At 47.6% G+C, this 13,977-nt stretch overlaps 1 long non-coding RNA gene across 2 annotated transcripts; it reads right to left on the reverse strand.

Annotated features, from left to right (window-relative positions):
- Positions 1-525: 525 nt before the first annotated feature.
- On the reverse strand, positions 526-12,668 carry LOC134480344 (uncharacterized). Of its 2 annotated transcripts, none has more exons than XR_015629026.1 (5): positions 12,570-12,668; positions 12,305-12,401; positions 8,907-8,961; positions 2,357-2,551; positions 526-2,255 (listed from the first exon to the last, which is right to left on the reverse strand). It is a non-coding gene; the product is annotated as an uncharacterized LOC134480344 (long non-coding RNA). The 2 variants fall into 2 exon arrangements; XR_015629025.1 differs by having other exon boundaries at positions 2,357-2,555; positions 12,570-12,658.
- Positions 12,669-13,977: the final 1,309 nt, after the last annotated feature.

The following is a 13,977-nucleotide window of genomic DNA, read 5'->3' on the forward strand; positions in this document are numbered from 1 at the left end:
AGGCCCTGTACCTGTGGGTGAATCCCTGGTTTGTAAGTTAATTGCTTCCGACGTCTAGGTTCCTCGCTCTACAATGAAACTAACTGTTGTGTCTCTTTCCCAGGTTGGTTTGAGGAATTTGCATGAGTTCATATATCTGAATTCTTGTGAATTCACAACCATTTCCACGCAAATGTTTAATCCCCACACTAAAGAGGCAGAGGCAGGCAGATCTCTGTTGAGCTCCAATCCAGCCTGGTATGCATCCTGAGTTCCAGATCAGATTGCACTGTGAGACCCCCATCTCCAAAACAAAACAAAAGTCCTATTAGCTAGCTGGATGAGGCAAAGCGCACTGTAGCCTCAGCTGTGGAAAGCCTGAGAAAAGAGGGTCTTGAGACTGAAGCCAGACCAGGCTGCACAGGGAACTCCTGCCTGGTTACATAGAAGACCCTGTCTTAAAAGAAGTCCCACCCACCACACACACACACACACACACACACACACACAAAAGTTCACTAACATTCTTATGTGTTTGTTGGTTTTATCAGACTTGATCTTTGGTGTGAAAGTTCCACAGGTAAACCAGAGTCCCAATCCCAGACTTCTGGACCACGAACACAGTGTTTCTGTGGGGACAGATGCTGATGTGGTCAGAAGGACCACAGAGTGCATCTCTGCCAGCCACTGCTTGAGGTCTAAGGGTCACAGACAACACAAGGAGGGCCGCTGGAGATTATCCAGAGTCAAACTGGGAACGCCTGGCAAAGAGTTCTGAGTGAAGGTGGCCTCAGTTTCTTCTTCTACAAAATGGGGCAATCACAGGGTCTGAATGGGAGCTGTGGGGTCAGGGGGTACATTAGGCCAGGAGACAGGATGCCTGGCGTGTTTCTTTCTTTTCTCCTCCTTCCTTTACCCCTCCCCGTCGTCTGCTGGAAGTCAGTTGTTTCGACTCACAGCTGCCTCCCCCAGAGCCTGCTGCATAAAACTGACAAACTCCCGCTCCAGGCCCATCCCCTACTGGGCGCCAAAGCTCCCATCCTCAGGTCAGATAAGTCATGGTCCCAGAACACGTACGACATGAAGGTGGTCTTGTTGCAACCCCAGAGAAATTTGTCAAGTTGATGACGTGGTGAATTAACAGATGAAACCATTCCCAGAATCTCCTGCAAACTCATCCAGGGCTCTGAATATTGGGCAACACTCGGGACTCCCGAGAGCCACAGCCCTAGTCCACCTCAAAGACAGGCTGTTCTGTAGCGGGCTCATCACTCCGTGTCACTCAGTCACTCTCTGTGACAGGGTCGCCTTCTATGTGCCTCACCCAACCATGCAGCCTGGACAAGCAGAGGAATGGAGTGCAGTCCCAACCACCATGTTGCCAATAGCCACTACTGTCTGCCCGCCAGTCTGGAGCCCTGTAATACTCCCCAATTCACACCTGTACCTACTCCACCCCACCCAACCTCCCGTTTCAAAAGGTTATCTTTTCTAGCTGTTGACTCAGTCATAGAGCGAGCAGTCTGGAGAGCCCCCACTTCCCCCAACTCCCAAGGGCTCTGCTGTGGTGAACTCCCTGCACACTCTGGATTCTGACCATGGAGGAGAACAAGTACCTAAAATGGAAAAGCTAGCAGAGTCCCCTAGGCACTCACATTGCTCTGAATGCTGGAAGGCTTTCTCTCTTTGGATATTGGGGAGTCCCTTGGGCACTATCTCCAGCTTGGTTCTAACTTTCCCACCACCATTCGTCCTGTGCTCTGGCCCCCATATGCTTCTGGATCTCCAATGGTCCCTGTGTATTGATGGGAGGATTCTAAGAGCTTCTAAGCTGGAAGACCCTAACCAATGGACCGCACTGTCTAGTGAAGAAGACCCCTAGAGTAGTTAAAGTACACTTCTAATAGTTAGATGAGATATGCTCTGACCTTGGGGACCATGGGCCAGGGATGCTACAGGAATCCTAGACTACAAGGAAGTTTGCACAATGAAGAATAGAAACCCTTGCCTCCTTGAATTCTACTCCAAAGTACATACCATGACATCATGGAGGCTGAGAGCCAGCACAGAGGAAGAGCCTGGGCCAGGTCACTCAGCACCTCTGTCTTATAGTCATCCTCTTAGGGGACTCTCGGGTGTTCAAGTTCTTAAGGATTCAAAATGACATCCATTTTCAAACTCCACCAGCAGTTCTGGTGGGAGAGACACAATGTGTACTATGGAGAGGGCTTCATACAGAGGTCTTTTGAGAGGAACCCCAGAGGGATGTGTGACTCCTGGAGGGGAAGAGCACATGGGTAAGGACTGGTGTCCAGGAAAGCAGACAGCTGAGAGAGGAGAACAGGCTCTGAAGAATAGAGATGCGGATGGAGCAGACCTGAAAGACGGGCTGGAGCTGGACCTCAGAAGACTGCACAGGCAGACCGAGGGATGGAGTCTTCCACGGCACGCACTAAGAATTGCTGGAGAGGTGGCTCGGTAGTCAAGAGCACTGGCTGCTTTTTCAGAGGGCCTGGGTTCGATTCCACATGGAGACTCACAACTGATGTCTGCAACTCCGGCTCCAGGGGATCTGGCTTCACACAGACACACATGCAGGCAGAACACCAATGCCCATGAAATAAAAATAAATCAATAAATCTCTGACGATACGGGGGAGCAGAAGGTAAAGAGCTCCACACTTGATCAGTATCTGGAAGTGGAGGGAAGCTACATGGCGGGAACCACTTAGAACAGTTCAGAAAAACACACACAGGGTGGGTGGCAACAAGGTCAAGAGAGTGGAGCAACAGAATGGAAAGCTCAATGCCAATCAACATGGCATGGATGGGAGACGTCCTTACACTAAAACAAAAGACCGTTGGCTCAGTTTGAGTTTTTCTGGAGACAGACTAAGAATTTGAATATATAGTATGTGTTTTACATATATTAAAATTTTACTTTCATTATGTGTGTATATGTGCATTTGAATCACATAAATGTAGGGATGTGCACATGAGTGCCTTTTCCCGTGGACACCAGAAGAGGGCGTTAGAGCCCTTGACAGTGGAGTTACAGGCAGTTGTGTGCTGCCCAATGTGGGTGCTGGGACCTGAAGAGCCTCGAGTGCTCTTTTTTTTCTTTTCCTTTCTTTTCCTTTCTTTTCCTTTCTTTTCCTTTCTTTTCCTTTCTTTTCCTTTCTTTTCCTTTCTTTTCCTTTCTTTTCCTTTCTTTTCCTTTCTTTTCCTTTCTTTTCCTTTCTTTTCCTTTCTTTTCCTTTCTTTTCCTTTCTTTTCCGAGCTGGGGACCGAACCCAGGGCCTTGCACTTCCTAGGCAAGCGCTCTACCACTGAGCTAAATCCCCAACCCCTCCAGCGCTCTTAACTGCAGAGCCATCTCTGCAGCCCCCGGAGGGAATTTATTCAGGAACTAGCCTCAAGGATTCACAGTGGAGCAGCCATCAGTCAGGCAGGGAAGTGTTTTGTCAGGTCAGTTAGTAATCCCAGTCTGGTTGGACTCCGGAAGACAGTGCAGAAACCGGCTCTGAGTAATGGGAAGACGAGGGAGCCCGATGTCTGTGTACTGACTCACGTCAGCCTACTAATACATTTTACTTTAAGATCTATTTAGTCTGACTGCAGTGCAACTGCATCAGCTTCAGTTGCTTACGGCTCCTTATCTCTACGTTTCAGGCATGTTTCCATTAGCAACATGCACTTGCAATTTGCTCCTTCTCCAGAGCACATCACATGGGCCAGCAAGACGACTCAGTGGGTACAGGAATTTGCTGCCAAGTCTGATGACCTGAGTTCAATCTCTAGGACCCATAGGGTAGAAGGAGAGAACTGACTACTGAAAGTTGTCCTCCTGCTTCAGTGCATGTGTGTACACACACACACACACATACATGCACACACACATACACACATGCACACACGCACTCACACATATACACATGCATGCACGCACACACACACACACACACACACACACACACACACACACACTGAAAGAATGAAAGATAAATACAAGAAAAGTTTGAGTTTGAAACTCCAGAACTCATTGCCTTTTAGTGGGAAACCGTTTTATCATTTTACGTATAATACTTTTATATTTGGATTTAAACCTAGCCTCTTGCTAACTACTTTTGACATGTCTTACTTCTTTTCCTCTTTCTCTTCCTCCTCTGCTTTCTGTTGGGATTATTTTATTTAATCATCTTCTCTATTAAATTTAAAGTCACTCATCATTTTAGCTTATTGAATTGTATAGACTTTGGGTCTGGTCAGTTTTGGTGTGTGCTAGTTTTATTTATTCGTAAGTGTTCTTATAATAAAGTTTATACATTTTGGAAAAAAAGGAAAATTTAGTATCTATCTAGCGATTGCAGCTGTGTTTGTTAAAATTCTTAACATCTATTGACTTTTTGTTTCTTTCTTTCCCAAAATCCATGTAAGGACTTCAAAATCTTACCTCCTGCATACCGTCATTGCCACATATACCACAGATTCTGTATATATAGTCACTGTCATATATAGTCACATGTCATATATAGTCACTGTCCTAAGGTACCGATGGTGCCATTTCAATCGCTCTTAAGTTAGGGTCATCGAACTAAGAGGATCTTTTCACGTGTATCTTTGGTAGTTATTTCCAACCTAAAATGTTTTAAATATGTTTAAAAATCAAGACAGAGTCTCACTCTGTTCCCCAGACTGGTTACAAATGCTCTGGGCTCTAGTGACCCTCCTGTCAGCCTCTCAAGGAACTGGGACTATGGAGTTGCTGGGGGACGGGGTGTGCTACCACATCCACCTTCTCTGCAAGTCTGTTTGTCTGAGAACTTACTTACTGAACCTTCGCTTTTGACTAATTTTTCTAAGTACTGAATGACTGTGCATTATTTTGTCCCGCTTGACAGTACGCGTATAGCTGGTTTCCATTTCCAGAGAAGCAAGCAGGGTTAAATGCTGAGTCACTCACTCATGGCCAGTGGGATATTCTCTCAGGATATGGTAATGAACCGCTGTAAAAATCAAAACAGCTCAGTTAGGAGAGCCTGCATACTGCTGAGCACAGTTAGAGAGATGGCTCAGAGGTTAAGAGGCCCTGAGTTCAGTTCCCAGCACCCACACCAGAGCTTATAACCACCTGCAACTTCACCTCCAGAGAATCCAGTGTCCTCTTTGGCCTTCTTAGGCACTTGTACTCTTGCATACATACCCACACAGACATACCACACAAATACACATGTGTGCATACATACATACATACATACACACATACATACATACATACATACACACACATGCATACACACATGCATACACACACACACAAACATACACAACTTTTTTTTTCCAAAGGCAGGCCTAGTGGCATATGCCGTTAATCACTACACTCAAGATGCAGAGGCTGGCAGATCTCATGAGTTCAAGCCTGGTCTACTCAGGGAGCTTCAGGCCAGCCAGAACCACAGTGAGACTCAAAAAACAAGAACAGATTGCTGAGTCTATGACTGTGTCCAGGGGATGATGGATCCAGAGAGAGCATAGAAACTGTCTCTGAACAGACCTTGCCCTAAGCATTTCCCCCCAAGACAGGGTTTCTCTGTGTAGCCCTGTCTGTCCTGGAACTCTCGGTGTATGAGGCTGGCCTTGAACTCACAGAGATCTGCCTGCCTTGAGTGCTGAGGTTAAAGGCGTGAACCTCCACTACCCAGTTGCCTGCCTCAATCTTTCGTGAGATGTTCTTTTAAATATAAAAGATTAGGAGAATACTCCTAATCAGTCTTTGTCTTAAATCACAAGAGTAGGGAGTGTCACCTCGAGGTCTGTGCCTCTCTCTGGCAAGTGGCCTGCGCCCAGAGAATGATCCGCTACTGGCATTTGAAATGGGTGCCAGTCAGCCTTAGGGGTCTGAGGCTTTAACTTGGAGTTCTGACACTCTTGGCTTCAGAGTGGTATAAAATTGTAAGGCAACCAGCTGGCATCTGAAGGAGGACACATTGTTGGTGGGGAGAATCCTCACACACCCATGGGATGTGTTGGGTTTGGGTTTTTTTCCTATCTTATAGAGCACTCCAAAGAATTCCAGCCTCCTCCAGATCTATCCTTCCATAAAGAGATCTGTTCACTGTCACTCCTTTTGAGTCAATCTGTAACACATCTCTCATTTCTACAAAAAGATTTAATTTATGTCTTAGTTTGGATTTCCGTTGTTGCGAAGAGACACCATGACCAAAGTAATTCTTATAAGGACAACATTTAATTGGGCCTGGCTTACAGTTTAATGGGTTCAGTCCATTGTCGTCATGGCAGGAAGCATGGCTGCCCGCAGGCAGATAGGCAGCTGGAGAAGGAACTGAGAGGCCTATATCTCAATCCTAATGCAGCCAGAAGAAGACTGTCTTCTGTAGGCAGCCAAGGGGAGACTAGAATTCCACACTGGGTGGAGCTTAAGCATAGGAGACCTCAAAACCCACCCCCACAGTGACACACTTCCTTCAACAAAGCCTGATAGTGCTATTTCCTGTGAGCCAGGCATATTCAAACATGAGGCTACGGGGATCCAAATCGATTCAAACCCACGTTATCTTATGTTTGTGAGTGTTTCATCTACATGCTTGTATGTGTTCCACATACATGCCTGGTTTCCGTGGAGGTCAGAAGGCCACATTAGATCCCCTGCAACTGTGATTACAGATTGTTTTTTTAGCCACCATGTAGATGCTTGACATTGAAGCTGGGTCCTCTTCAAGAACATCCAGGGGTCCTAACCACTGAACCCTCTTTCTAGCCCCTCTCTATTTTAAGATCTCCTTATCTCCAATCTCACCGTTGGCTGCACTCACAGGCTTCCTTGATAGGCTGGGTATTCTGTTGTGCCCACCTTGCTCTAGGTTCTTACTCACTGCATGGATCCCATCTCTTTCAGAGAGACCCCTTCATATGTGATCTTTAACCTACTCTCTGAAACTGCTCACTGCCTCCTCCATGCCTCAGACTCTCTTCTATACATCCATGACCCTATGTGTGTATGTGTGTGTGTGATTCTTCTACACACACACACACACACACACATGTATTATACATATACACACATATATACATACACACATATATATACATATATATATACATATACACATATATACATACACATATATACATACATATATACATATACACACACATATATACACATACACACATATATATACACATACACACACATATATATACACACACACATATATACATACACACATATATACATACACACATATATACACACACATATATACACACACATATATACACACACATATACATACACACACATACACACACACACACACACACACACACACACACACATGATTCTGACTCGTTACTTCTTTTTTCGGCCATGTCTAACATGTTCTACATGTTCTTAAGTCTAACCTTTAAATTCTTGTTTTCAGGTATTATTTTTTAGATCTAAAATTTCCACTTAGAAAATAAACTGTTTCAATTCTGTGCCAAAATTCTCAGTCATGTCTTTTACTTCTATCCTACAGGAATAGTGTTTTTTTAATTAAATGTGTTAATAGACTCTAACACCCAGAGCCCCTGATGTATGTCTTTTCCTCTGTGTGTGTGTCAGATTTGCAGCACGTTGTCTGATTTCGCTGGTGGGGTTTTGTGTTTTGCGTATGTTCATGTTTTGCTTCTTTGAGGTTTGTTTGTTGTAACTGTTGCTGTTGCAGTTACACCGTGTTTGTTAAAATCGTCTGACACAGGGAGATGAATACGAGCCAAATATAATAACATATGTATAGAAACCATGATGAAGCTTGTTATTTTGTGCGTTAAATGTTAACGGATGAGGGGCAGAAGGGATGGCTCAGTGGTTAAGAGCACCAGCTGCTCCCACAGAGCCCAGGTTTGGTTCCCAGCACCCATATAGTGACCCACAAACATACATAACTCCAGTTCCAGCCGACTCAGTGCCCTCTTCTGACCTCTGTGGGCAGGAGGCACATATATGGAACACATACTGCATGCAGACAAAACATACATAAAAGTTTAAATTTGTATTAAGGACTTAATAATTTTGTTTTGGATAGTTAAGCCTGGCCTGCACATGAGTCTCAGGCAAGCCTGGGCTACATGACAAATACTGACATTTTGTCTTAAAGTAAGAGAGGGAGAAGGGGGGAGGGGGGAGGGAAAAGGGGAGAGGCAGGAGAGGGGGAGAGGGGGAGAGGGGCAAGGGGGAGGGAGAGGTATGGTTGTTAATGTGTTAATGTGTTCAAATGTACCGTAGCTCTTTTAACAAATAATTTTTGAAAAGAAATGTGTTAAGCATCTATGAATAAGATGACATGATATATAGAATGTGTTAAAAATTATCTAGTTGAGAAACAAGAGGCTAGCTGGGAAGCAGGAAAACAAGAAAGCTGGTTATTGGAGTCAAGTTGGGGCATTTGGGATGCATGCATGATGCTTTACACAATAAAAAAAGCCTTTAAGGTTTATCGTTATTCTATTTATTTAATTTATATATTGGTGTGTGTGTGTGTGTGTCTGTCTGTCTATCTGTCTCTGTGTTTGTGTGTGCATGTGTGTGTTTATGTGGGGACATGTGTGTGCGTGTCTGTGTGCGTCTGTACTTGTGTGTGTCTGTGTGTGCAGTGTCTGTGTGTGTGCACCCACCTGAGAGAACAAATACTGAGTTCCACAGAGACCTTTATCTAGAGAGGATTTGCAAAGGCATCAGCAGAGTGTGGCACCTTAATCCGGCCACGGAGGGATGCAGGTATTGGTTCCCCTGGAGCTGGAGGTACAAGTAGCTGTGGGCCACTGACGGCATGTGTCCTGTGGAGCTGGTCCCGGCTCCTCTAGAGAAACAGCCAGGGCTCTTAGCCACTGAGCCTGTCCTCTGTGGCAGCAGTGCTGGCTTACCTTCTAAGAAGCTGTTTCAGGGCTGAGGATGGGTGGCTCAGTAGATGAGAGCTCGCTTAGTGTGCACAAGGTCCCGGGGCAGTCCCAGCATGGAAAAAATAAATAAATAATGACTTAGTTTTAGAATATGCTTTACTGTTTTTAAACCCCACAGCTTACGTTGGATGTGGTGACACACACCTGTAAGCCCTGTTCTTGGAAGGCAGAGGCTGGGGGATTACAGAAACTTCAGGGTTAGCCAGGCCTTGGTAAGCTCCTTGTCCTACCCGCCACTATCCCAAAACAAACGAAGTGTTTATACAGTGCAGATGAATGTGCTATGGGTCATCGCAGCGCACTTTATTTTTCTGAGTTTAAAAAGAGAAAAGACGAGGTCCCAAGATTTATATACCTTACTGGCTTTCTTACCAAACAGGATCCATCGAGATAATAATTTTAAATGAGCATAGTTAAAGGAAGAGCAGGCTCTGGGTTTTTTTAAAATAAAATTAGATTCTGTGTTCATTGCAAGAGAAGCATGACCCAGGAGGTTTGGCAGAACTGGGGGTGGGGGGAGGGAAGAGAAGCTCGCCCAGAGTGCTGGGCAGGAGAGAAGGCAAGTATGTCTGAGAAGTCAAGACCACCTTCACTCAAGGAGCTGGATGGAGTCTTGCAGGGAACAGTCTGAAGCCGGAGGCGGGGCTCCAGCCAGGTGAACTGATGGGCCTGCCAGCTGCTGGGTTGGCTCTGGGACCAGGGGACCTGGTCAACACAGATGAAGTGTTTGGGGAGGAGGAAGGCCATCTGACAGCATCAAAGCTTCAGAGGCAGAGGTCTAGAGACGATGGAACAGGTTGTCACAGAGCAGATTCGCTGGCACTCGGTCCTGAAGGCTCTAACAAATGGCTTTTACAAGACCTTGTTTGAGGTCAGTGAGATGGCTCAGCAGGTAAATGTGTCTGCTACCAAATTCATCAACCTGAATTTGATCCCCAGGAACCACGGGGTAAAAAGGAAGAACCAACTTCCTCAAGCAATCCTCTGTCCTCCACAACACACACACACACACACACACACACACACACACACACACACACACACACACATTTGTACAATAAATCAATGTTTACAAAGTTAACGGGCATAGTGGCACATGCCTTTAGTCCCGGCACTCAGGAGGCAGAGGCAGGCAGATCTCTATGAGGTCAACGCCAGCCTAGTCTATAAAGTGAGTTCCAGGACAGCCAGGGCTGGTTAAAATGAGAAACAGTGTCTCGAAAAACAAAAAAACTTAATGATTTGCTTGACCCTAGAAGTCATTTCTTTCTAAGAGTCTGAGGCTGTGAGGCAGGTGGGGTGGGGCCTCTGTTGACCGGAATAGGCCTTTCTACAACACTGGGACCGGGAGGTGCTGAGAAGGTGAGGAAGCAAGTGGGAGACCAGGAAGCGACATCAGAGGCCTGGGCTTCTTTTTTAGAATGTGTGGGACTCTGAAGGAATGGATTAGCTGATGATTCAGGGTAGGGTCTGTAGGAATGACTAGAGGAAGTTTGTGGGCAGAAGGAAAAGGCCTAGAACAGACAGAGGGACTCAAGGATCCCTAGAGGCAGAGAAAACGGAGGGAGTCGGGCTCACCTTGGTGAGACTCGGAGCCCTGAAGGCCACCAACAACTCTTATCGGTGCCCTCCTCTGTGTGAACACCAGAGAGATAGGCCCTACCCTCCTGACAGCTTGGTACTCCATGAGTGAGGAAAGCCACCGGCCCTGCCAAGCTGCAAAGCCCACCTCTCAACCTCCGTCCCTCCCCCTCTCCCATTATGGTTTCAGGAGATTCCACGACCGTGACCACCCCTGTCAGCACCACAGTGCTTCCGTCATTACACCCACCGTGACCGCCATTGCTGTGACCACCTCCGTCACTGTCCACCCCACCACAATAATTACTCTCACCAACACAGTTCCTGTCCCTAGAGGGGTCTCCTATTCTGAGAACACGCACACAGCCAAATAAAGTAGCAGAGGCAATCGAGTGCCTATGGGCTGTGTGCCTTACCAGTAACTGCCAGGCCTCGTGCTTCTGGCTTCCTTCCGGAGAAGGACATGTCAAAAGCTGGGTTTTCCTTTGCCTCATCTTTCCCATGGCCAGCTACACGGCCTTCCTTAATTCCTACCCCACCCCACCCCAAATCCGCCATTCACTGTCTCTGAGACGGAAAGTTTAAACAGATTTTTCTGAGGAAAAAAAAGAATCCTTAGGGAAGGGAATGTATGCAGAGGGATTAGGGGCTGGCTGGCTGGCACCCAGTTGTCCTTGGTCCTCTGAGACTCCAGATCGTTGTAGGGACGTGTTCCCCATTCACCAAGGACCCCTTCTTTCCCCACCAACCATTTCCTCATTACAACCTGGCCGTGAAAACCCCAACAGTTCTACCCATAAGCCCTCTCCCAGGCCTGGGTACATGGAGCCCTGAGGAGGCAGCCAGGAGGCCTGGAAGAACAGCTCAGAGAGTTTCTGGGTTGAGCAACTTGTTCTGAGCGGTATTGCCAAATCCCCCTCCTCACTAATCCCCAGGATTAGAGTAAGTGGGGCTGGGGAAGACAGGAAGCAGCCTCTGGAACAGCTTGGCACAGCTGTGGTGAGGGGAAGTAGACAGGCCTGCTCAGCCCCTCACACGATCACTGCTGGGCAGGCTGGACACGCCATCAACCTCTCTGAGCGCCACTGCCCCCTGTGTCAAGGGAGCACTTGGGACACAGCCCCGTGCCATGCCAGTTGGGACAACCCACCCATAGCCACACAGGCCGCCTATCTCCTCGCCTCAGTATCCTTGCTCGAGCACAAGCCTGGTGTTATCTGCCTCTTCCCCCTGCCCCCCGTCTGTGCCCAGAACGGTCCAGGCCTGCTTCCTTCCTCCTTGGTAGGGAGGGAGGCTTGTGTCACCTGGTTTGAGGCAGGGTCTTGCTACATAACCCAGGCTGTCTTTAAATTTGCCGTCCTCTTGGCTCTGCCTCCTAAGTGTGACAATGACTGGTGTGCACCCTCGCACCCAGTTGCAGCCCCCCTATTTTATGGCCACACCCCTTGATCGTCTTCTCGAAAACCATTTCCGCCTGTCACTCTTCTTGTTCAGGGGTTTACCATAGACCTCCCAGCACCACGCCGATGTTAAAGGCCTCTCTCTTGCAGCACCAACCCCAGCTCCTCCATTCCCCCAGGAAACCCTCACCCAAGCCCTGACCTGCGCCTGCCTGACCCACAGCTCCAATCTTCCGTTGCCTCCTGAATCCCTCCTTGACTTCTGAGTAGGGACTAATTCATCCATCACTGACCTCCAGCAAACTTAATAAGCCATCAACAAATGGAATCTCATGCAGCATGGAGGGGGGGCCTCTCAATAACAAGTTATAACCCACTTACCAGGCGGATTTGCTTTGGGAAAGGAACAGGTAATTGAATCTCCCCCTGCGGGCACCATCTGTCTCCATTGCCGGAGCCTCACCTCCCCGATGCGCACCTGTAGCCCGAGGTCCAAAACCAAACGCAATGAGTACCAGAACCGAGGCAGTAATATAATTACTGCATTGTTTTATTGAAAGAGGCGTGGGTGCTTTGGGGGGCATGGGGAAGGTTTTCAGACTAGGGTCAGAAGAGAGCAAGGTAAGGACAGCACCCCAAGATTTACCTGGGATGGAGTGTACACAGAGAGCCTGGTCCTCAGTATACGTTTCCTTTGAATGCTCACCCATGCTTCCACTCTCGAAAGTTTCTGGCTTGGCTGCTTAGCAGAAAGTTTCCCAGCCAGAGGAAGAAGCTTGGATGCTCCCACACAGCAGGGCAAGGGGCTCCACCCCAGACTGGCTCCAGCTTTCTGAGGGAAACCCCACCCTGGCCCTGGCCCAGCTAACGCCAGTGGCAAGCTATCTCATCCCTGCCTTGCAAAACCTCTGGAACGCGGGAAGCGTGGTGGTAAGCTTCATTCTCGATAGTTGAGTTTCACAGACAGCAGTTACAAAGAATCTCAGTCTGCGGTACCCTCCACCTTACATTAGCCCTCCATTACCCTGTGGACAAGGCTTGCCTTCTGGAGTCCCATTTGTGGTGATTCGGGACAGGGATGAGAACCTGACAGCTGGTCAGTAACCAAGATCTACCTTCATTGTGCTAATGGAGCCGTGCTCCTTGCTTTGAGCCCAGTCCCTCACTAGGCTCACGGTTCCTGTCGGGGCCAGCAGACATGTAGCCCCCTGTCCCTGAAGTCAACTTTCTGGGTCCCACTGCAGAACAGGATGAGGCTCACATTTAATTCAAGTCAAGGCTTCCTAGCAGTAAGGACAGGCATCATGGGGACAGCTGCAGGGCTGCCAGGGAGTCAGGCCAGAGAGGTCAGCAGGCTCAGAAGCCACAGGGTGCCCAGGCCACTGGGGACACTGGGCAGGAAGCAAAGTCAGGATGATGAACTGTATTGGTAAAGGAAGTGAAGAGGGTAGACATTTAGTGGGCATCTAAAATTGTCTTTTTAAATGTTAATTTTGTATCCCTGGCTGGCCTGGAATTCATTCTCTAGACCAGACTGGCCCCACATTCAGAAATTCACCTGCCTTTGCCTCCTGAACGCTGTTGAGATTAAAGGTATACACCACTGTGCCCGGATTATTTTATTCTTGAAAGAAGGTCTCTGTGTGTAGCGTAGGCTGGTCTTAAACTCTCAACAATCCTCCTGCCTCAGCCTTGCGAGCAACAGAATTACAGGAACTGTTCCACTACACCTCAGCTCTGTCATCTCGATCCCAGGTCGTGACAAATGGTATGATTATCTGTCCACTCCACTCTGGACACAGAGACAGGAGGCCGTGAGTCTCTCAGGCCTGGTGATGTTCCACAAACATCAGATGAGTCGGTTGGAATGTGGGGAGGAGGATTCAGACAAAACGGACAGCGAGAGGCCACACTGCTGCCTCGCCTTAGGGAAGAGTCCCACGACCTTATTTAGGTCACTGTATGAGTCTTAGCAGAACCAGCTGTGTAAATTATGAGTCCTGAGTTCAACCTTCACCCTGCCCCTTGCTATGTAACCTGCGGCTACAATCCTA

This window comes from Rattus norvegicus, chromosome 9 (assembly GCF_021556685.1).
Source record: "Rattus norvegicus strain SHRSP/BbbUtx chromosome 9, alternate assembly SHRSP_T2T, whole genome shotgun sequence".
NCBI classification, from domain to species: domain Eukaryota; kingdom Metazoa; phylum Chordata; class Mammalia; order Rodentia; family Muridae; genus Rattus; species Rattus norvegicus.